Raw genomic sequence first — 24,250 nt, 5'->3', positions numbered from 1 at the left:
CTCTCTCCCGCCCCATCTCTCTCTCTCTCCCCCATCTCTCTCTCCCCCCCATCTCTCTCTCCCCGATCTCTCTCTCTCCCCCATCTCTCTCTCTCTCCCCCATCTCTCTCTCTCTCCCCCATCTCTCTCTCTCCCCCCATCTCTCTCTCTCCCCCCTCTCTCCCCCCATCTCTCTCTCTCCCCCATCTCTCTCTCTCCCCCCATCTCTCTCTCTCCCCCATCTCTCTCTCTCTCCCGCCCCATCTCTCTCTCTCTCTCTCCCCCATCTCTCTCTCTCCCCCCCATCTCTCTCTCTCCCCCATCTCTCTCTCTCTCCCCCCATCTCTCTCTCTCTCTCTCTCATAGAATGGTAGATACAATATGTTGACAGGGAATTCTAAAGCGTGCCTTTTTACCATGCAGAGGCAGACATCTAGCTCGTTTAGTACATGATATTGGTTTGAAAAGTGCAAAGTCCAAATGTAAGTGTTTAGTCAGTAGAAAAATATCACAGTTCATGGTCATTTTTCAGGAAACAGTCATTTTAGCTCTATATGAAACACTAGTCTTGTATCTAACCTGAAATGAGTGTCAAGTTAAAATGGTGTGCAAAGGTTGATTCAATGTTACATCATTATTCCTATCCTGCCGTCTGTCTGTCTGTCTGTCTGTCTGTCTGTCTGTCTGTCTGTCACAGTCGAGTGATAGTGTCCTCGTCAAGCCATTTTGTTATTGTGTTTATCATTCCTAATCCCCCAGGTAATCCCATCGACTGGCTCCATTATGCCCACACGGCCTATACCTTCCAGGGGGAAGGAACATTGCTGGACAGCTAACTCCCTCTAACTCTCTCTCTCCATTTAACTGTCTGGCTCAGATATGAGTTCATTAGCACTGGATGGTGATGGTCAACAACTGTTCATTGTTATTCCCTGGGTGACAAACTGTCCCCAAATGAATAACTCTGTAGATTCATGAGGTCTGAGAATAACACTCCCTTAATTGGATTCATTTACAGATGATCATCGTCCTCATTAACACCATTTCTGCACAATGATGTAGACTCATCCTCTCATTGCCTCTCCTCCCTCCGGAAATATACAATTATCTTTTTTAAATTGATTTCTGCCACATGCAGAGTTGTAACAACTCACACGTGCCCACATAAAACTGCTCCAGACAGAACACACACACGCCACACGCACGCTAGGTTTATCTCCTCTTTGCATACCATTGACCTACATCTAGGTCAGAAGGAGGTTCAAAACATATGTCTCTTTTCATGTTTGTCTGACTCTAATCCACTCGAATCCATTATTTGTCATGCTTCAAGTGCGCTGTAAGCATTAAAGTTCAGGAGGAAAAGGAGATTGTGGTGGGACTGGAGAACAGGACTTGGGGCCCTCTCTACTGCTAGCTGACATTATCACAGTCTACAGTGCCTTGAGCAGATCCCTCCCCCCAGTACTGTCCATCTTAGATTTCTCAAGATCCCTCTGATGGCTGGTGCCTCAACCAACTGTCCAGGAATTTAGGGAGTAGCACACAGACGTAATGTTATGCAGGACACCTTTCCCTCAAACGGCCACCGCCCTGCGTCTAACCTTCACTCTGGCTCCTTGAAGTGGTCAAGAGGCTGCATTGGCTAATGCCTCTCCATTTCCGATAGAGCATCGCAACTTATGTTCTCAGCATGTCGTGTTGGAACAGAGTTGGATTAAGTGCAAGACTGTTCAAACCAAGTGAGCAGTAAGTATTCAAATCACACTGGGATTGCTTTCAATGGTATTTCTCTCCTCTCCATTCTTTTCCTGGAAATTATAAACACATTTGCATGGTTCCTTTAACTATTTTAGTTGTTATCTTGGGGTCTCCATACAACATTAGGGCGCAAACACAACATGCCTTTCCCACAGCCCTCAAAGATTTGTCACAGTATATTAGAATGAAAATGGTAATCTGCTCTGATATAAATGCATGTTAAACATTTTCATATCCTGTAGCTTCGCTACGACATTTTGTCTCACCTTTACCGGATCACTTCCTTTTAACATCAATTTTCATCCCTACTGCTCGAGAATTCAAGATCTGAATTCCTGTTCCGTTACGTGAATTCAGTCAGCCAGATGAAGACATCTAAGCATAGTCGTGTCACTAGCAGCACCTCAACAGTGAGGTGCAAAACGACTAGCTATTCATGTTCAGGAGTCGGACTCATTTGTGAGAGAATCATGGTTATCAGTCAAACAATATGACATTCTCATCTGGGGATAATGTCTTAAGCAGATCCCTCTTCCCCGAGGCCTAGAGAAAACGTATTCTCAGACTGAAAGGTACATTTGTCACACTGAGAATTTGATCGGATTTGTGAGTTCCAGAAGTGAAACTATGACCTGCATGCAGAGATAACAAGATACTTGTGCTGGTTTGGGGCAACTTTGGATGCACAGTGTGTTTTGCACAGAGGAAGAGCTAAGGCAGAGTAAGAAAGAGAAGGCGTAGGAGAGCGAGAACAAAAACAGACTCTACTGCTCTACTGACAGACTGTTATAGTACCTTTCCAAAAAGAAGGCTCAGTCAATCATAACTCAAGGCAGAGGGGAGAGGGGGAGAGAGGACGACATCCATCTCTGGGCTCTCTTTCTCCGCGGTGCTCCTTTAACACATTAGAGTGATGGACGTGTGTCAGCCAGCGTGGATCAGGGAGGTGACGTACGGGGATAATTTGCTGTCTTACGTCTCAGATGCTTAATGGAACCCAGTGGCAGGAGAGCTGAAGGAGAGGCACGCAGGGTGCGGAGATACAGTTCAACTGGACAAGCTGTGCTACTCACCCCTTCCGAAGGCTCACCTGTCAAACACTTCTCACCTGTCAAACACAAGGGTTCAGTTAAAACACCATGTATACAGTCAATTTACAGTAAAGGTATTTCCACACGACTTTAGAGATGTGTAAAAACATTAAACTAAAAGACAAAATACTGGTCAATGTACATGACTATCGCATTCAATACCGTTTTGCCTGTGATTCAATTGTAGCATAGAATCATTCTGAATAATAATCACACATTTAAAAAAAGTAATACCAGCTTGAGTAGTGAGGATGTATTTCTGTCTAGACAGAAAAGACAGATCTGCTTAGTAGTTGTTTGTGAAACGAAAAAAGGCTTTCCTCTTCCCTAAACAATTTGTTCAGGCTTGCCTTTCCCACATTGCGTCTCACGTTGTGTCCCCTTTCCCTCGTGTAAATTGTCTTTATGGGCTGCGTCATAATACAGATCAGTGGCACGCGTCAGAACATCAAAGGAGAGTATTAAAAGTGTTGCGATTGGACCATGTTTACAGAGAGATTATACAAGCGCAAGTGGAAGCTCGTTCTCTGTCTATTGTTCATTAGCTGTGCTGCGAGATAGCTGAAATAAGAACAATCTGGAACAGGTCTTCAGGCCTTTATTGTTCCAGCTTGGTAAAAGTCAAACATTCCATTCCCTGAAGTTCACTCTCGGGGGCTTGGAGCTAAAGCAAACAACCAATAAAGATATCTTCAAGGGGATATTTAGTTCACATGATTTATTATCTGGGTTGGGTAAATTTCAGGCTTATTTACTGATTGCAGGCATGGGAAAAATAATTAAATGAAAGACACCAAATGGGCAGTCATTAGGGAAGCAAGCCATTTGTGGGCCTGTGGATCGTGCATTCTGCTGGCTCCTACAGGACAGAGCATCCTCATGGAATCATTGTCCTAATGAGGTTGGCACTATGTTTCCCCGTGCCAGTGCAGTGACAAATCACTGTCAAGCTTCCACTAAATGAGGCAGTTTAAAGACAAACAGTCAAATGCCTCACCATATGCATTACATTACAGATGGATGTGTGTGTCAGGGAAAGGTGCACTCTTGTTTTCTGTCTGGCGGAAAGGGAAGTAGACATCTCTTCTCTAACTGAACTTTTCTAATCCATTAAAGGTTACCCCCCTTGAATCAAAATAGCTCCCTTGTTATTTGAGCTTTATTAAAATATTCACGTTGCATCAACATATTGAGAGCTTGGGACTGTACTGTTCTTAAAAAAGAGAATTCGTAGATAATTGGCTTTAACATTTTCGAACCCTCATTGGTTTGAAAGGTGTCAGCAATTTTGATCTAGTACTCTTTTGAACTTCACATGAATTGGAGGTACAGTATTTACAGTGCTATATAGGTAGAGAACAATGAGCAGAACAAGGCTATGTCAATAAGACATTTTTGACAAAAATGCAGATAGAACCTTATAGTCCCAAACTCTCGATATTATAGAAAGTTGATTGAATTTGCAAAAATTCATCTACAGTTGAAGTCGGAAGTTTACATACATTTAGGTTGGAGTCATCACAACTTGTTTTTCAACCACTCCACAAAATTTCTTGTTAACAAACTATAGTTTTGGCAAGTTGGTTAGGACATTTACTTTGTAGATGACACAAATAATTTTTCCAACAATTGCTTACAGACAGATTATTTCACTTATAATTCACTGTATCACAATTCAGTGGGTCAGAAGTTTACATACACTAAGTTGACTATGCCTTTAAACTATTTGGAAAATTCCAGAAAATTATGTCATGGCTTTAGAAGCTTCTGATAGGGTAATTTACATCATTTGAGTCAATTGGAGGGGTACCTGTGGATGTATTTCAAGGCCTACCTTCAAACTCAGTGCCTCTTTGCTTAACATCATGTGAAAATCAAAAGAAATCAGCCAAGACCTCATAAAAAAAAATTGCAGACCTCCACAAGTCTGGTTCATCCTTGGGAGCAATTTCCAAACGCCTGAAGGTACCACATTCATCTGTACAAACAATAGTACGCAAGTATAAACACCATGGGACCACGCAGCCGCCATACCGCTCAGGAAGGAGACGTGTTCTGTCTCCTAGAGATGAACGTACTTTGGTGTAAAAAGTGCAAATCAATCCCAGAACAGCAGCAAAGGACCATGTGAAGATGCTGGAGGAAACAGGTACAAAAGTATCTATATCCACAGTAAAGCGAGTCCTATATCGACATAACCTGAAAGGCTGCTCAGCAAGGATGAAGCCACTGCTCCAAAACTGCCATAAAAAAAGCCAGTCTACAGTTTGCAACTGCACATGGGGACAACTATCAACTTTTTGGAGAAATGTCCTCTGGTCTGATGAAACAAAAATTTAACTGTTTGGCCATAATCACCATCGTTATGTTTGGAGGAAAAAGGGGAGGCTTGCTGAAGAACACCATCCCAATGGTGAAGCACAGGGGTGGCAGCATCATGTTGTAAGGGGTGCTTTGCTGCAGGAGGGACTGGTGCACCTCACAAAATAAATGGCATCATGAGGCAGGAAAATTATGTGGATATATTTAAGCAGCATCTCAAGACATCAGTCAGGAAGTTAAAGCTTGGTCGCAAATGGGTCTTCCAAATGGACAATGACCCCAAGCATACTTCCAAAGTTGTTGCAAAATGACTTAAGGACAACAAAGTCAAGGTATTGGAGTGGCCATCACAAAGCCCTGACCTCAATCATATAGAACATTTGTGGGCAGAACTGAAAAAGCGAGTGCGAGCAAGGAGGCGTACAAACCTGACTCAGTTACACCAGCTCTGTCAGGAGGAATGGGCCAGAATTCACCCAACGTATTGTGGGAAGCTTGTGGAAGGCTACCCGAAACGTTTGACCCAAGTTAAACAATTTAAAGACAATGCTACCAAACACTAATTTAGTGTATGTTAACTTCTGACCCACTGGGAATGTGATGAAATGATGATTAATCATTTTCTCTACTATTATTCTGACATTTCACATTGTTAAAATAAAGTGGTGATGCTAACTGACCTCAGACAGAATTTGTACAAGGATTAAATGTCAGGAATGGTGAAAAATTTTGTTTAAATGTATTTGGCCAAGGTGTATGTAAACTTCCAACTTCAACTGTACAGTACACAGTTTTCTCTGACTGTGCAAGATCTGTCTCATGTGTATGAAAGCCTCCTAACAGCAGCATCATGTAGGAGCAGTGCAGGTGGAGCTACATGTACAGGGCTGCTAGTGTAACATTATGTTTTTTTTGCCCCAATGGCAGTAGTACGGTTCATAAGCCTGATTTATAGTCACATTAGCAGAGCCACATCTCCACTGACACGTAAAGGGCAGACCCGGGATTCGAATTGCAAACCCTCCGGCTGCTGGCTCGCCTCTCTTACCGCTAGGCTCATTGCCACCATAATGGTCCATAATGAACATAGTGCTACCATGGTCCTCTAGAGTGTGTCCCTGGAAGCTACGGTACGCCTGTATTGCACACAGTCGTTTGCAGAAAGGTAAGCCATCCTGTGTAGCAACGTACCAATGTCCCATCAGTCCCCTGATAGTTGTCTAGGTAAGGGTGTTGGAGGCAAATCTCTCACCTCCCATCCTCAGAACAGTGCTACAATATATGCTACACGTTATTCTCTCAGGTGCACACAATCTCTGCCATGACTTTCAAAGGTTTCCATGAATAATGCAATTGTTTCAAAGGAAAACATTTGAATTACCCAAGAGCAAAGACAAATACCTTTTAAGTTCCATTTCATATCACTTCCTTCGGAGAATTATTCATTTTCTGACGCAGGCTCGCGTGGTAACCATGTGAACTGTGAATCTGAGTCTACTTTATACCCAGGCACTTATTACATTTCGATGTATCCACCTCTCGGTTCAGAAGGTATGGTACCTTTATGGCATAGAAAGGCGTGGTCAAGACTTCCCCAGATAATGTGGGCGTGTCCTTAATACTCAAACCTTAAAACCTCAAAACATCTACTGAGGGAAATTGCATTTTGTCGAGTGTGTGCGATTGCCTTAGGCAGCACATCTTGTTTCTTTAATATAGCCCATGGCTTTTGAATGGCGGTGAGGAGATATGGTTTATTAATGGGGTGTTAATGGACTGCTCTTTTGGTTATCAGCATAGAAACAGTATTACTACTACTAAGTGCTTATATAACCATATTAAGCACCATGTCACTCAGGCACGTACTGTTAGAATGTTTAGCTGGTAGAGTAGTGTGCACTAGTGCTAATAGTGTTTCCAGTCCATTAGCACTGCAATAATAGAAAAGAGAAAGATATATACAGTACCAGTAAAAAGTTTGGACACAGCTACTCATCCAATGGTTTTTCTTTATTTTTTTACTATTTTCTACATTGTAGAGTAATAGTGAAGACATCAAAACTACGAAATAACACATGGAATCATGTAGTAACCCAAAAAGTGTTAAACAAATCAAAATATATTTTATATTTGAGATTCTTCAAAGGAGCCATCCTTTTCCTTAATGAAAGATTTGCACACTCTTGGCATTCTCTCAACCTGCTTCATGAGAAATGATTTTCCAACCGTCTTGAAGAAGTTCCCACATATGCTGAGCATTTGTTGGCTGCTTTTCCTTCACTCTGCGGTCCAACTCATCCCAAACCGCCTCAATTGGGTTAAGGTTGGGTGATTGTGGAGGCCAAGTCATCTGATGCAGCACTCCATCACTTACATTCTTGGTCAAAAATCCCTTACACAGCCTGGAGGTATGTTTTGGGTCATTGTCCTGTTGAAAAACAAATGATAGTGCCACAAAGCGCAAAACAAGATGGGATGGCGTATCGCTGCAGAATGCTGTGGTAGCTAAGCGGGTTAAGTGATGCCTTGAATTCTAATCAAATCATAGACAGTGTCACCAGCAAAGCACCCCATACCATCCCACTTCCTCCTCCATGCTTCACTGTGGGAACCACACATGCAGAGATCATCAGTTCACCTACTCCGCATCTCACAAAGACACGGCGGTTGTAACCAAAAATCTTACATTTGCACTCATCAGACCAAAAGACAGATTTCCACTTGTTTAATGTTAATTGCTCGTGTTTCTTGACCCAAGCAAGTCTCTTCTTCTTATTGGTGTCCTTTATTAATGGTTTCTTTGCAGCAATTCGACCACAAAGGCCTGATTCACACAGTCTCCTCTGAACAGTGGATGTTGAGATGTGTCTGTTACTTGAACTCTGAAGCATTTATTTGGACTGCAATCTGAGGTTCAGTTCACTCTGTGAACGTATCCTCTGTAGCAGAGGTAACTCTGGGTCTTCCTTTCCTGTGGCGGTCTTTATGAGAGCCAGTTTCATCATAGCGCTTGATGGTTTTTGCAACTGCACTTGAAGAAACTTTCAAAATTGACTGACGTTCATGTCTTAAAGTAATAATGGACTGTCGTTTCTCTTTGCTTAATTGAGCTGTTCTTGTCATAATATGGATTGGTCTTTTGCCAAATAAGGCTATTTTCTGTATACCACCCGTACTGTACCTTGTCACAACACAACTGTTTGGCTCAGATGCATTAAGAAGGAAAGAATTTCCACAAATTAACTTTTAACAAGGCACACCTGTTCATTGAAATGCATTCCAGGGGCCGGATTCACAAAACTTTCTTAAGAATACATTTCTTCTTAACTGCCATTTTGTCCTTAACTATAGACTTAAGAAGAAAGTTAAGCAAAGTTGCCATTCCTCAATAAAGTTATTGAAAATGTTCTTACGTTTTTTCCTAAGTTTCTTCCTAAGAAAAAAAGTGAAGATGAAATGAGATTCTTGAAAATAATGTTTTAGGATTTCTTCTTGGAAATGTACTTAACTTTAAGACAGCTAAACCCTTGTCTTGAGACGAATGGATACTTTTGTAACCGTTACGTAACGTTTTCTTGCACCACAGACACAGTTGGCTACCGGATATTTAAATACAGCAAGAATACAAATTAAACACGCATTATCTAGCTAGCTAGTAATTAAGAAATATATTACAATATTCTAGAAGTTTTAAATAGCTAGCGCTATCTCGTCAATTTGCAAAGAAGAACTTGGCTAACTTAGCCAACGTTAACGTTATTACTATGTTTTCTGTAATATCTTTACATGATAGCTAACTAACGTAGCTAACTAACTTACCAGTCGCGCAGTGCCTCTACCACCATCTCTATGATGGACGACACCTTCTCCTCCAACTGGTCCACATGAATGGTCTCCCTTCTTCTTAGCAGCCGACTTGATGTCAGAACACTTCTATTTTACGGCGTCACTGTCCCTTGCCATACCCCCGACGGCAGAAACAGACTTGGCCACTCTCGCCCTTCCTTTCTTTTTGGTCTCTGCAGTGACCCCGCAGTACAAGTCTCCCCAACAGCAACCCTTTCCTAACAGCTGCTATTTCCCCCACCATCACATCAATTTATTTTCCTTGTTATCCATTTTTGATGTTGATATAGCTAGTCTGATGGCTATAATGTGTGAAAAATAACAAATGACAGAAATCCGATCATCCCTGTCACATTGGCTTATTTATTAGTTTCAAGCACGTCACTAATGTCAATGCCACATAAGAAGATATTTAAGAAGTTCTAAAAAGGTTATTTACGAAGTTCCTAAGAAAACTACAAATTCCTAAGAACATTTTGAGGAATTGCATTTACAAACTATCTTATGAACTTCCTATTTTTTCCTTAAGAAACTTATTTCGAATCCGGCCCCAGGTTACTACCTCATGAAGCAGGTTGAGAGAATGCCAAGAGTGTGCAAAGCTGTCGTCAAGGTGAAGGGTAGCTACTTTGAAGAATCTCAAATATAAAATATATTTAGATTTTTGGTTACTACTTGATTCCATATGTGTTATTTCGTAGTTTTGATGTCTTCACTATTATTCTACAATGTAGAAAATAGTAAATATAAAGCAAAACCATTGAATGAGTAGGTGTGACTGGTACTGTATATCAGTCAGATAGCAGCTTTCAAGCAATAGGTGTGATTTCAAATAAATACAGGCCTTAACTCCGCTGTACTGTATACCAGAGGCAATCACGCTACTGTACACCAGAGGCAGTAACGCTACTGTACACCAGAGGCAGTATCACTACTGTACACCAGAGGCAGTATCGCTACTGTACACCAGAGGCAGTAACGCTACTGTACACCAGAGGCAGTATCGCTACTGTACACCAGAGGCAATCACGCTACTGTACACCAGAGGCAATCACGCTACTGTACACCAGAGGCAGTAACGCTACTGTACACCAGAGGCAGTAACGCTACTGTACACCAGAGGCAGTATCGCTACTGTACACCAGAGGCAATCACGCTACTGTACACCAGAGGCATTAACGCTACTGTACACCAGAGGCAGTAACGCTACTGTACACCAGAGGCATTAACGCTACTGTACACCAGAGGCAATCACGCTACTGTACACCAGAGGCAATCACGCTACTGTACACCAGAGGCATTAACGCTACTGTACACCAGAGGCAGTAACGCTACTGTACACCAGAGGCATTAACGCTACTGTACACCAGATTCAGAAACACTACTGAACTGTACACCAGAGGCATTAACGCTACTGTACACCAGAGGCATTAACGCTACTGTACACCAGATTCAGAAACACTACTGTACTGTACACCAGAGGCATTAACGCTACTGTACACCAGAGGCATTAACGCTACTGTACACCAGAGGCATTAACGCTACTGCACACCAGATTCAGTAACACTACTGTACTGTACACCAGAGATAGTAATGCTACTGTACTTCATATTCAGTAACACTACTGTATTGTACACCAGAGGCAGTAACGCTACTGAACACCAGATTCAGTAACACTACAGTACTGTACACCAGAGGCAGTAACACTACTGTACACCAGAGGCATTAACGCTACTGTACACCAGAGGCATTAACGCTACTGTACACCAGATTCAGTAACACTACTGTACTGTACACCAGAGGCAGTAACACTACTGTACTGTACACCAGAGGCAGTAACACTACTGTACTCTACACCAGAGGCAGTAACACTACTGTACTGTACACCAGAGGCAGTAACACTACTGTACTCTACACCAGAGGCAGTAACACTACTGTACTGTACACCAGAGGCAGTAACACTACTGTACTCTACACCAGAGGCAGTAACACTACTGTACTCTACACCAGAGGCAGTAACACTACTGTACTGTACACCAGAGGCAGTAACACTACTGTACTCTACACCAGAGGCAGTAAAACTACTGTACTGTACACCAGAGGCAGTAACACTACTGTACTGTACACCAGAGGCAGTAACACTACTGTACTGCACACCAGAGGCAGTAACACTACTGTACTCTACACCAGAGGCAGTAAAACTACTGTACTCTACACCAGAGGCAGTAACACTACTGTACTGCACACCAGAGGCAGTAACACTACTGTACTGTCCACCAGAGGCAGTAACACTACTGTACTGTACACCAGAGGCAGTAACACTACTGTACTGTCCACCAGAGGCAGTAACACTACTGTACACCAGAGGCAGTAACACTACTGTACTGTCCACCAGAGGCAGTAACACTACTGTACTGTCCACCAGAGGCAGTAACACTACTGTACTGTCCACCAGAGGCAGTAACACTACTGTACTCTACACCAGAGGCAGTAACACTACTGTACACCAGAGGCAGTAACACTACTGTACTCTACACAAGAGGCAGTAACACTACTGTACTCTACACCAGAGGCAGTAACACTACTGTACTGTACACCAGAGGCAGTAACACTACTGTACTCTACACCAGAGGCAGTAACACTACTGTACTCTACACCAGAGGCAGTAACACTACTGTACTTTACACCAGAGGCAGTAACACCACTGTACTCTACACCAGAGGCAGTAACACTACTGTACTCTACACCAGAGGCAGTAACACTACTGTACTCTACACCAGAGGCAGTAACACTACTGTACTCTACACCAGAGGCAGCAACACTACTGTACTCTACACCAGAGGCAGTAACACTACTGTACTCTACACCAGAGGCAGTAACACTACTGTGCTCTACACCAGAGGCAGCAACACTACTGTACTCTACACCAGAGGCAGTAACACTACTGTACTCTACACCAGAGGCAGCAACACTACTGTACTCTACACCAGAGGCAGTAACACTACTGTACTCTACACCAGAGGCAGTAACACTACTGTACTCTACACCAGAGGCAGCAACACTACTGTACTCTACACCAGAGGCAGTAACACTACTGTACTCTACACCAGAGGCAGCTACAGTAATGATAGTGATGCATAGGAAACAAAGCATTTGGGCTTGAGGGTTTAGCTTCACCTCTTGTAAATTGTAGTCGTTGACTTGTTCTTGGTAATTAGTCGAAACCTTCCTGTTGCTGCGGGCTAACAAACAGCAGTCCACTGAAAATGAAGGATCCTGGCAATGCTGGTACAGATTATAGCTTGTGGACATGTTTTTGCCAGTTACTCCAATCTGTAGCTACTCCTTGTCTGCGCTCCAGGTGCAATACATGTTGCACCGTTGAAAGGTGAGCTCATCAATCTATTTTGGGGCGCATTGCTTTGAGATTGTAAACGGCTCTGTCCCCTTGTGCTGCTGTTTGATTGACATGGCAGGAGTCCCAGTCTGGGCTAAGCCTCAGCAGGCTCTCAGAATGTCTCTCTAATGAAGTCCTCACGCTTCAGGCACACGAACACAATACAACACAGAGCCCTGGAGCAGGCAGGGGGCAGGGAGGTGTCGCAACAACAAGCAAACAACGAATTGCGTGAATTTGCCGAGTCACAAGTCACTTGTGGAGTGTCTTGCAGCAGTGTTAAAAAATATATTAAAAAATCAAGACTGCATCGTTGGGCTCAAGCTTTGCCTCCTAGAAAGAGAACACTTTGAGCGAGCCAATATTATTATTTGAAACTAATAATTGAATGCATGATGTTTTCTTTTGTAAGCACTTCTGTGCAAGTTCAATCATGCTTCAGAATCATTCTAGATACATGACATTGACCCAAAAGATATATGAAGATTGTTTCATGTCCCATTTTGTTTTGTGTCCTCCAAAATAGCTGAGAATGTACAATTTACTTTAATTTGGCATAATTGTCATTCAATTAAATTTAAGAAAATTAATTTCTGCATCTTAATAGTTGAATGGCATCTACCCCTTGTATGAAAGCATAATTAAATAGACTAGGGTTTCTAATTATTGTATCAAACCTGTATAGTGTGAGCTATAGAATGCTAGATCACAGCTGTGTTTGGAACATGTTGTTGCACTGAGTTGCTCTGGATTCTAAGCTACAGCAGACGTCAACACTGTGGCTTTATCAGACCCAAAGGCACATTACCAGCTCTCTCAGGCCCTTTAATGAATCAAGTGTGGCAACAGTCATCAATATGAAGACGTCGTGTAATGCTTAGAGTGCAAACACTTAGCTACTGAATCTTTCCACTATTGAGCACTCTAGAAGTAAACTGAAAAAATCAGCAGTGGGACAATTTTATTACAATTTGTCCATTTCTTGATTTAAGAATCCATTTGTGTTTGATCACTTAGGGAATCCAAGAGGCTCATCGTTTTAGAGAACCTAGTGTGTGATTTTCTGCAAAAACGAATGCTCTCAAGGCTAAAATAGTGTCAAGAATTGGTCCTGCAATATGTGCAAGGCTATTGACGTTGGTGTCTATATTCAGAAGGGCCACCCAGCTCTTGTGAAAGATCCAGGTTATTGTGTGGTGATTTATTGAGCTCATATTGCAGCCAGAACAAAGTGCCCTAACCTGGCAAGTAGGATGTCGTGGTGGTGAGTGATTTCCAGAGGCTTCAGTGGGCTACATTGCAGCAGAAGCCCAGTGTGCTCTGAATGATAACATGCTCATAACGGAATCAGAAGCAGCAAATTGATTTTCCACTTTTAGTTTTATCAATGTTGAATATTTGAATGGGCATACATTAACAGTGTGGGAGGGCTTGGCCGGATGGCTGGATGACTGTTCACTTTCACTGATTGCTTTGGAGCATTGGACAAGGATGTGTTTAAAGTACAGGGCACTTCTCTCCGTTCCGTAAAGCAGCTAGGAGATGGTGTCTCGTAACATAAGCTTGTTAAGCAGGAGCAGAACGCCTGGCCCGCTACCGTCCCTCTTGTAGAGAGTACTGTACGTGTGCATTGGGCTAGTTCAACACAACCCTAATGATTGGTGCAGCCCAACAGTCAGCCACCCTCAACATTGCACGTCCTTACCTTTAACTCAATACTTTAAAGGAGTTAGGTGAAGTAGGGGAAAGACAGCCTGGGTCATTTCTTCATTGTGGATTGTCCACAAGGAATGATACAAGCCTCTCGCATCGTTCACCACAATACAATTCAGTCAAGCCACAGGCACACCACTAGTTAACGCTCTTCAAGTCATTTGCAATCTGCAATTGTTTTGTTTATGCATTTGGAGAGGACATTGCTATTTGTTCCAGCGTCATGCCTCAAGCTTGCTGAAAATGTGAAAGACATCAACATGCAGCACAGAGTGCAGAGGACTTACAGCACAGCACAGAGGACTTACACCTCACAGTGCTCTGCTTCCATCAATTATTGTGCAACTGGCCATAATGGGGGGCTCACTATACAATATCCTCATGGAAAATCATTCCTGTTTACCCTTTACAGGCCACATCCTTCATTCAGATCTACATGCATAACTTAATTCCACACATAAGGGAGGCATTTATTATACGTGTAAATGAGACGATATTTGTTTCCATGGTGCTGTAGCTCATTATTCTGTGGCGTTGTGCGGTCTGACACATTACATCTGCAGGCCAATGTCACCAGGAGTTCATTTTGGATTAGCTAGTTGTTCTCCAAGTCAAGAATAGTACATTTTGAATATGTCCAACTTACTCTGATTAATATTCTTCTCAGACAGAGAGAGGAACTTTATGAACTTTATTTTTTCTGTGATGCTCTGCAGTGCTCCAGTGATCCTGCTCAATGTCCCCAGCATTCCACTGAGTCCAAACCCACTAATGGCACTGATGACAATAGTTATCGCCATCTTTTTCTGGCAGGGAGAGTTGTTGAGAGACCAGGCGGCACTGCAGGCCTTCTCATTCTAATTTCAAGCTTGGGCCATATCAGAAGATGATCTACCCCTTACGGTTTTGATGTTTTGCTGATATTCTCTGGATGAGATCTTCTTCTCGGACATAGTTCTGTTGTGCCTCCAGAGTTGTGTTACCAAATTTGTTCCCACCTGACTTCCTTATAACGTTTACTTGAATGTACATTTCAGTGAGAAGTGTCGGTTATCGGCGTTCTTGGTTGTGATCCAGGTAGCAGAGTTAGCTGGATCCCTCAGCGAAAGTGTACCCCGCGAGGACTGTTAATTAGCCTCACTTTTGTTTTGCGTTTCCTGATTTGCCCGCTACAGTACTCCAAAGGAAATGAAATCTTCCACATGGAAACAGACACATAAATATGATGTGTGACTTGATATGTTTCATTAATAACTGAATACCAAGAGCTGGTTAAAAATAGATGTTCTTCAGGCTGCTATACTGTGATGAGAAATGCATCAGGCACCAGTGAGCAGGCTACTCGTTTCACGATGTTGTGTTCTAGTTTCAATGGATTATCTATTAATTATTTCAACCCGACTTGAAAAGGACTTCACACGAGGAGGTCGGTTGTTTGTGTCAGCATGGTGACTTTTAGTGTTTCAGAGGTTTTCAGATGGTTTAAGAGATTTAATGACAACTATTCTAAAGCTCATTTCATCACTGATCTCTTCTGTTAATTATAGCGGGTCACACTGATAAACTATACCATGAACAAAATATCTGTTGATAAGCAACTGCATGTTAAGGTCACGTTTACGTTTAGGGTTAGGTTTAGAATCAGGGTTAGGATACGGATTAAGGTTAGTGTTGGGGTTACGTTTACGTTTAGGGTTAGGTTTAGAATCAGGGTTAGGATACGGATTAAGGTTAGTGTTGGGGTTACGTTTACGTTTAGGGTTAGGTTTAGAATCAGGGTTAGGATACGGATTAAGGTTAGTGTTGGGGTTACGTTTAGGGTTAGGTTTAGAATCAGGGTTAGGATACGGATTAAGGTTAGTGTTGGGGTAAGGGTTACGTTGAGGGTTAGGCTAAGGATCACGGTTATTGTTAGAACTAGGGTCAGGGTTCGTAGATAGTTAGCTGAAATGTTACTGATCTATCAAAAGAAAGTGTTACCTTATAGTGTACCGTTCATGTTCGAACAATACCCAATCCATCAGTCACTTGGTGTCTTCGTGTAGCTTCGTCTTTGCTGTGTTGAAAGCACACAATGTTGGAAGAATCCTTTCTATTCCTGAAAATAACCTCTATCCATTAGTGTCTTAAGGGTTCCCACACTTTCCTTTTTGTGCCTCAGAAGCAATCCTAGATTGCCATCATACACTGGATTTCCATGCAACTCTCCGTAGCTTTTGAGGCCCCGGAGAAGAGCTGCTCAAAGCAATAATAGCCCCAGAGTAAAAAACACATGCAGTGAGCCTGTTATACTGTCATGCTAATCTTTCCACCCTACATATCCAGCATAATAACACATTATTGCCTGTGCCACTTCAGAGATCCTGCTTTGATTAAGTATAAAGGTCATTATGGCCTTTTTAGAAATCTCAATGAAGATGCTCTTGGTGAATGATTCTTGAGAGCAAAAACAGGCAAGGGAGTACATTAATATCTTTGTCACATCTGTGTGTATGAGGGCATGTGCAGGAGCACATTACTATTTGACACAAAGCCTTCCCAAAGAGGCAAAGATCAGCTACTAAATGAATAATTCCCCCGGCGAAGTACAAAGAAACCCCCTGAGTGCATGTCATTTAATAGCTTCCCCTAGCATTCCTCAGTGTCCCATTCAGTCCTTTTTTATGTTAGAGCAGAACAGCCATGTTCACAACCACCAGTCCCTATACTCCCATTTGAAAGTCGATGTAACAAAAGATGTGGAAATCCAGCCTTGCACAGATCTGCATAGTCCTCTTTTACAGGGCAAGAGTCAAGTGTACAGCTTTAAGGTGTTGTAACACTGAGCGCGACATTTGTTACATTGACAGGTTGAAGCATTAACTCTCCATAATGGAATAGTGAGCAGACATCATATTTGGACATGTCGAGCTTCTAATAGGACAGTGGGGGGGGGGGGGGTGGTCCATACAGTCATGACAATGTCATCTTGATGTATTCATGACGTGGTGACATTTTTAGATGGCTCATGAATGTTATATGAACGTTAGCATTTCAACTGACAGGTCGTAAAAGGCGAAAGCCATCAAGTGATGATGGGATGTTATTGTAAGACAGTGTACTTGAAGAGTCTCACCTTGTAATTGTAGCGCTTGTCAGAGGGTTAACATTAGCAAACATGTAGGCGTTACAGTACAGTACACATTACACAAATGCGCCACTTAACCTCCAGAGTCCAATTAAGACATAGTGTGCATGATGCCAACATTTGCTGCTGCTCTCAATTCATGCAACCCTTTCTAGAGTAGTCAGTCAACCTCACTATTACAGCTGGTCATGAGCATTAAGCTGAAAAATGAGTTAGTCAAGCTGACAAACATTTCTGGCAAAAATATCAAATAAAAAACTTTGAACAGTGCTTCTCCATTGTGTCCTGAGATCCTTCCTTTAACTAAGGCCGTGCGTTACTAAGCATGTCGTTATGATTCGTTTCTTAGCTTACTAGCATTTTCGTGGTTGGTTCAATGAGATCGCCTGAAGATTCCAGCTCCCCATGGACTAAAGAAATGTGTCTCACACGTTTTGTGTTGGTCTCACATTTCTTTCAGTATAACAACTCATCTTAACATTCCAAGTACACATGTGTGTACAATAACGCCATATACCTTCAATATTGAAACAGTAAACTTGTAGTAAAAGTATCTGGGAACCCATTTTGTTTGAAATGTGTTTGGAAGAGACAGAGAATATTTACATTGCCTGATGGTAGACAATAATACTGTATAATCTATTTTTGGCATGTTCATTTCAAGGATTCCGGTGTGTTTTGTTTTCCGAGTGGCTTACTGTTTGCGGGTCCATCAGAAAAGTCCAGTCTCTCAGTCTCCCTATGGGGAACTAACAGTGTGGCTCCTCGCCTCCATGCCTCCAGGTCTAACTAACGGAGAGACTGACTCACTCAGATGTGAAATCAAGTTTACAAAAAACAGGGTCTCTTTTCCTACTGGATCTTGTGCATAGCCCAACAAAGTGAGAAATCAATAGTTTCCTGGGAAAACAATCCATATGGTCTTCCTGGAATCAGTCTTTTCCTCCCAAACTTAACTTAACCGCCTGAATCCATTGTTTTTAAATTAGCTTGGTTGCACTGCATTTAGAAAGGTTGGTTGCATTGCACCACCACAGATATATTCCCTTTTCAATCCAACTGATGATTAATTCTGTGGTCTAAATATTTCCATTTTAGAAACCAGTATAATGATGATTTAAATGGTTTGACTATCCAGATCTGTTTACACTTGATTGATATCCAGATACAATGGATCCCTCCGGAGGTAGTCAGGAAGATCTGATCACAATCAGATCCCAATGCGTCTTTTAATCATCTACACCTGTTTAAAAAAAATGTGTGCACAATCACAATGTCCACAAGATCAGGACAAAGGACTCGTAGAACCAGGTGTAAACGGGGCTTCTGTTTCCATCATGTGGAGGCTGTTCTTTGTCTTAGGGTGTCCCCGCGATGATTGTCTATGCATAATCCCAGTGTATGCAACTCAGCCCATCACAGAGAAGAATTATAGGGATACTCATGAATGCACGACAGCATACTTCTCCTCTTAAAATGACCTCCAAGACGGCCAGCCGCTAGAGGCAAAGCCCTCAGCCCTCTCTTATGGCCGTCTTTCTTTTAAGACACCTCAAATCAAATCAAAGTTTATTGGTCGCGTACACAGTTTAGCAGGTGCTATAGCAGGTGCAGCGAAATGCTGATGTGACTAGGTCCTAAAAATGCAGTAAAACCTTACATCATTCTTATGGTTTCACTGTATGTTACTGTGCTGTGTAGAGCTGCATCTGTCTCCAACTCCTTTTGGGAATATTCCATTGGAATTATGCTCTTGTACAAAAAGCCAAAGCACTTAGCAATTCACTTTCTTCCTTTACAAAGCTTTTGTGAGCCTATGGCATTTTTTCATACCTGGAAGGTTATAGTTTTTATCTCATTTTTGTATTTGTATTTTCTGCAGATCACACATATCACACATGATTAAATATAGGATCTTTTCCGAGCAAAGATACACATACTAACCCATATTTTCTTTCTGTTCAAAATGATCTTTAAATGAATTGGCCAGGGTTTCTTTTATTATTCATTGAATTCTTGGGGAATTCCAATGCCCTTTTTGTTTTCAGATGAATCCATCCGTTCCATTCTGAAATCTCTCATCATCTCGTCTCTGTTGTTTTCTTTGCACAGTCGTTAAAGTCTCAGCCGGAACCAAGCACATTGAGGTCCCTCAGAGAAGGGTTGCAATGCAATACTAAGTTAACAATGTAATTACCATCACTAGTTTGTGATGCACTGCTTTGTGTAATGTGTAATTGGGAAATGTTGGATTTCCACATTAACAGCCCCAGTTTTATTTTCTATTGTTCAGCCTTGTCATGTTCTTCTTTGGTACAGAATTAATTGTATTTATTTGTCGACAGACCGAGGGAGTGGAATGGACAGATGGTTATCTCACAACTAACTGGCAACATCTTTCTACTACACATCTTCCACAGTGAATCCAGTACAAGACCAACCGAGCCAGACAAAACAATGTATTGGGAATCCATATTGTTGACATTCCATCCAAGATATGAAATCGATGTGATGCGTGTAATCTGTGTGTCTTGAATCCCGGGCCTTAACTTAATTCCACTACCACGGATAACCAATGCCACGACATTACCGTTACTTCCTGTGGTTCCCTTTATGATTTGTGTGATATTTGACATTGAACAGATTGTAATGCAATCTGTGTATCTTGGCAGACAGAATGTTCTACGTGCAGTAACTTCATAGCAATAATTTATTAACGGTCTAGGAAATTCAACCCCACACTCATGGGGAACATCATTAACTTGAGACAGTAATACCTAAGGACCTCACTAATCGCGTGTAGCAATGTCCTGTAATATTGCTATCATTATCACAAATTGAAAACATGGTATCCAGGGTGTCCTCAATAACGAATACATTAGTATATTATTTCAGACACAAAGGGAATCCATTTCCAGTGCAACATAGCTTCTTTTTTGGAACGCTATCTTGGAGGAAAGTGCATGCCAGTGATTTGTGAGCAATTGCTTCAAACTGAAGTGGACCACAGCAGGGCTATTTTGGTCCACATACCCCTGTGTGCCCCTCTGCACTCGTCAGCAGCTGAGCAGAGTCAGTCAGGTCAGTCAGATCAGACTGAGTTGATGCCCAGCCTTCCAGTGCTCAGGGTCAGTGTGCCGGGGATGTGCCATATACTCCTGCTCTCTCGCTCCCCAAGGCCATATGGGGCCTGCACCTCCTCCTGGGCTCCTGCTCCCCCCTGCCCACCCCCCACCCCCAACCCCCGCCCCACCTCAGAAACACTTACATCACAAATAGGTCAGAATCCTGTCAAAACTACATGTACTGTCTGAGTAGAGAAGCGCATCAGCCTCTGAGATAACATGGGGGGAGGGGATGATTCTGCTCTAATAGGAGATGTGATGTGATTCCTGTTTACTTGTTATTTTGTTTCCTTCATTTAGTTACTTCATTGATTTTTTACACATATGTGCAGGAAACAAGATTTACTTACATTTGAAATCCCCCTGGGGTTTTTATGCTTCTCGTCCGTTTATAATTTTTTCTCTGTTTACAGTTTTTTTCCTCTGGAAAATTATGTATTGAGTTATGGTTGTGTTTAATAACAGTGAAAACCAATGTAGACGTGATGTTTTTCATGTTAATATTTGAGAGACCCTTGTATTCTCCCAGGGGTCTGAGTCGAGGGAAGGGTTTTCAGTTCTGCCGTGTAGGCTAGCTGGGGTAGCTAGCTGGGGCAGCTAGCTGGGGTAGCTAGCTGGGGCAGCTAGCTGGGGCAGCTAGCTGGGGCAGCTGCAGGATCAATCCTGCCAAGGACACAGGGCTTCCCAGGCCTGTTCAATGCCATGAAATGGGTAATTGAACAGCTAAATGGAGTCATTATGATGAGTAATTAAAAGAATAGCGCCCAAGACTCCCCAAACTCTTCTTTTTGTTGTTGTTTCCGCCGTTTTTTTTTTCTTCATAGGCCCGCCTGCGTTATATGGCAGCTGCCTCGGGGCACTCAAACTATCACCTCTTTCAACAGAATGCAAATTGCATCCTTACCAACTAATTGAATGGTGTTATCTATCGTCCTCGGATTTATTGAAATTCTAGCAGTGTTTCAGATTTCCATTAGCTACTGTTCAACATTGCATTTCTGTCTGTGTTTTTCCCAAGATACTGCATGTCACGCAAACAGTGGATCACAGGAGAGGGGACTAGAGAATCATTTCATTTCAACAAGAGTACTAATATGAATACTGATAGCGCACTCATCTGAAGCTTGAGTTAATATGTATGTAGGTGTCTCTATATAGGAACTTTTCATTACTGCAGTGTTGCATAGAGACTTCATAAACAAGATCATACCAACATGAGTAAAGGCAACAGCAGGGCTATACATCATATTCTATTTAGCTAACAAATGACATATACTGGGTACAAAGCATCCGTTTCTCATCATTGTCTTGCCTTTCTGTAATATGAACAGAGAGAGCACCAATGTTCCCCCTGGGCAGTGAGTATGGAAAATAGTCATTGGGTTTATACGGGAAGCCATTTAGAGGGAGGAAAGCAAATTGAGTTTTGTTTAATTAGTACGAGCAGTTTGCTGATCACAGGAAATTGCATGGCCAGAATATGGTATACAGGATTTCATTAGCTTGTTCCTGTTAATTGAGGTTTATAGAGTGAATCAAATCAAATCAGTCCTTAAAAAAAAGGGTTGTGCTATTGGACGTGCTCATGAATTGCTATTGCAGAGAGCCCCGGCAATGATAGGTCATTATAGGTAATAAGGGTCACCCACCTAAGATGAATTCCCCTAATCAATCCTTTATGACAGGGGGTTGTAACACTGGTGCTGAAGTACACCCAACAGTATACATTTCTGTTGAAGCCCCAGACAAACACACCTCATTCTACTTGTTGGGGGTACTGGAGGACCGGAGTTGGGAACCACTCCTTTATGAACACTACGAAAACCAACGACCCTGTTCTGAACCAAAACAGCAGTGTGAGCTGGCTAGATACTAAAATATGGATTTCTACATGGATTTCTATCTTTGTTTGGACAGAAATGTTTTAAAACCACTCAAAAGTTATGAAGAGATTAATTCACACATTGCACTCTGCCATATGTTTTCCTGTGCGGAGAGCAAAAAAGGAGCTGTTTGATTTACCCTTTGATTATCTGTGTGTTTCCCCAGAGGACCAGAAGAAGGATCCATGAGGACTGGACTGATGCTGCTGGAGGATCCCAGAGATGCTTTTACTTATCGGAGACATTAACCCAGATAGCAGAGGTAAGTCCAGTGACTGGCATGGATTCAACCTTAGCATGACTCCCTCCAGGTGATACGCTGCCCTGTAATGTGTGTCCCTAAGAGGATCCCGGGGAATCTATCTCTAATCTACCGGTCACAATACACATGGATAACTACATGAGACAAGACAAGCCCTCACAGGACATGGTATTCTCCAACAAAAGAAAATTCATTTGAAGGGTCAGTTCTAAATTCACTGGGTGAGGGTCATAAAAATAAGCACCCCCCTCCCCAAGGTTATACATATTTTCACCTGACCCTGCCATTGAACTGTAAAAATAAAAATGCACACCGTCCACCCTCATAGAATTGATAAGAAATTATGTTTGTGACCACTAATAATAGCAACTGTAGCAACCCTGTGTTTATAAACATGGATAAACATCAACTTTTCCATACTGGCATGTTTTTGTGACATAGTCGATGCCACGCAGGGCTACGGGCCAGAAGGTTGAGGGTTCGCAGACCACCACGGACGAGCTTGCTCACCCTGCTTGTTTCACTAGGCCTACACTACAACCAGAGCCGGCTGCAGACCATGATAAGCTAGGGAGAAATCCGATTTTCTACATTTTGATGCCATACTTATAGTTATATAAAATATATGCAACAAATTTTCCATTAACAGGTTTCTGTGCCAATGCACCACACAGCCAATTAACAAAGCATACCGACTTCGGGCGCTAAGAGCAGCTCTTAGTCGTGGTATATTGGCCATATACCACACCCCCTCGTGCCTTATTGCTTAATTGTTCTTACCAGGTAGACTGTTGTATTTAAAACAGTTAATATTACTCTCTGGCTCTGGTATTTTTCTGGTGGACAGCTCTAGAAAATAACAAATAGTTGGATAGGTACCTGGGGGCTGAATCTGTGATAATTCCGTGGACCAGATCAAGTTGAATTAATACTACAATTCTTTTCCACAGATAGCCATCCTAGCTGCTTAAAATTATTAACCTCCAGATGAGTATGAGAGGGTAGTTCAAGCACAATTCTTACAAGCTTGTTTTTGCTGGTCTGTAGCTTGTTCTTTAGATGTTTGGGGCTGCTGTTGAACCTTGATGTGTAGGCATAATCAAAGTGACACTGGATTAGAGCACTTGCCAGAGTCTTTATGGTGTTTACAGCTAGGTTTCCATCCAATTGGCAAAAGATGTTCAAACATTTGCATAAAAACAATATTTTTTCCCATCCAACACAATCTCACACTCAATTCGTGAAATATGTACAAAAAGTATTTCAGCAGATTTCGTGCATTTTTGTGTCTTAATTTGTGTGAAAAGACAAATTTTTATGCGACTTCATTCAGAGGAAAATACATTTTGGGGAGGCAAACCTCGGAACAATGTTTTGAAAGTTATTAGAGTAATGCATGATGGGCAATGATGTTCTACACTACCTTTTTTGCTTCCCACTGTTATTTATATATATACAGTGCCTTCAGAAAGTATTCAGATCCCTTGACTTTCTTCACATTTCGCTACGTTACAGCAGTATTCTAAAATGGATACAAAATAAAACATAGTCAGAAATCTGCACACAATACCCCATAATAACAAAGTGAAAACAGGTTTTTAGAAATGTTTACAAATTTATAAAAAATCTAAAACCAAAAGACCTTCTTCACAATAAGTGTTCAGCCCCTTAGCTATGAGTCTCGATTTTGAGCTCAGGTTCATCCTGTTTCCATTGATCATCCTTGAGATGTTTCTACAACTTG

General features: G+C 42.0%; 1 protein-coding gene across 2 annotated transcripts in view; it reads left to right on the top strand.

Annotated features, from left to right (window-relative positions):
* Positions 1–24,250, top strand: part of LOC110538235 (protein ELFN1) — a 90,705-nt gene that overhangs the window by 29,060 nt on the left and 37,395 nt on the right. For both annotated transcript variants that reach the window (XM_021624929.2, XM_021624930.2), the window contains exon 2: positions 22,411–22,506. The gene's annotated coding sequence lies outside the window, so the exon portion shown is untranslated. The remainder of the gene's footprint in view (positions 1–22,410; positions 22,507–24,250) is intronic.

This window comes from Oncorhynchus mykiss, chromosome 12, assembly GCF_013265735.2.
Source record: "Oncorhynchus mykiss isolate Arlee chromosome 12, USDA_OmykA_1.1, whole genome shotgun sequence".
Classification (NCBI taxonomy): domain Eukaryota; kingdom Metazoa; phylum Chordata; class Actinopteri; order Salmoniformes; family Salmonidae; genus Oncorhynchus; species Oncorhynchus mykiss.
Note: the sequence above shows the minus strand (reverse complement) of the source record. Positions and strands in the feature narration are given on the sequence as shown.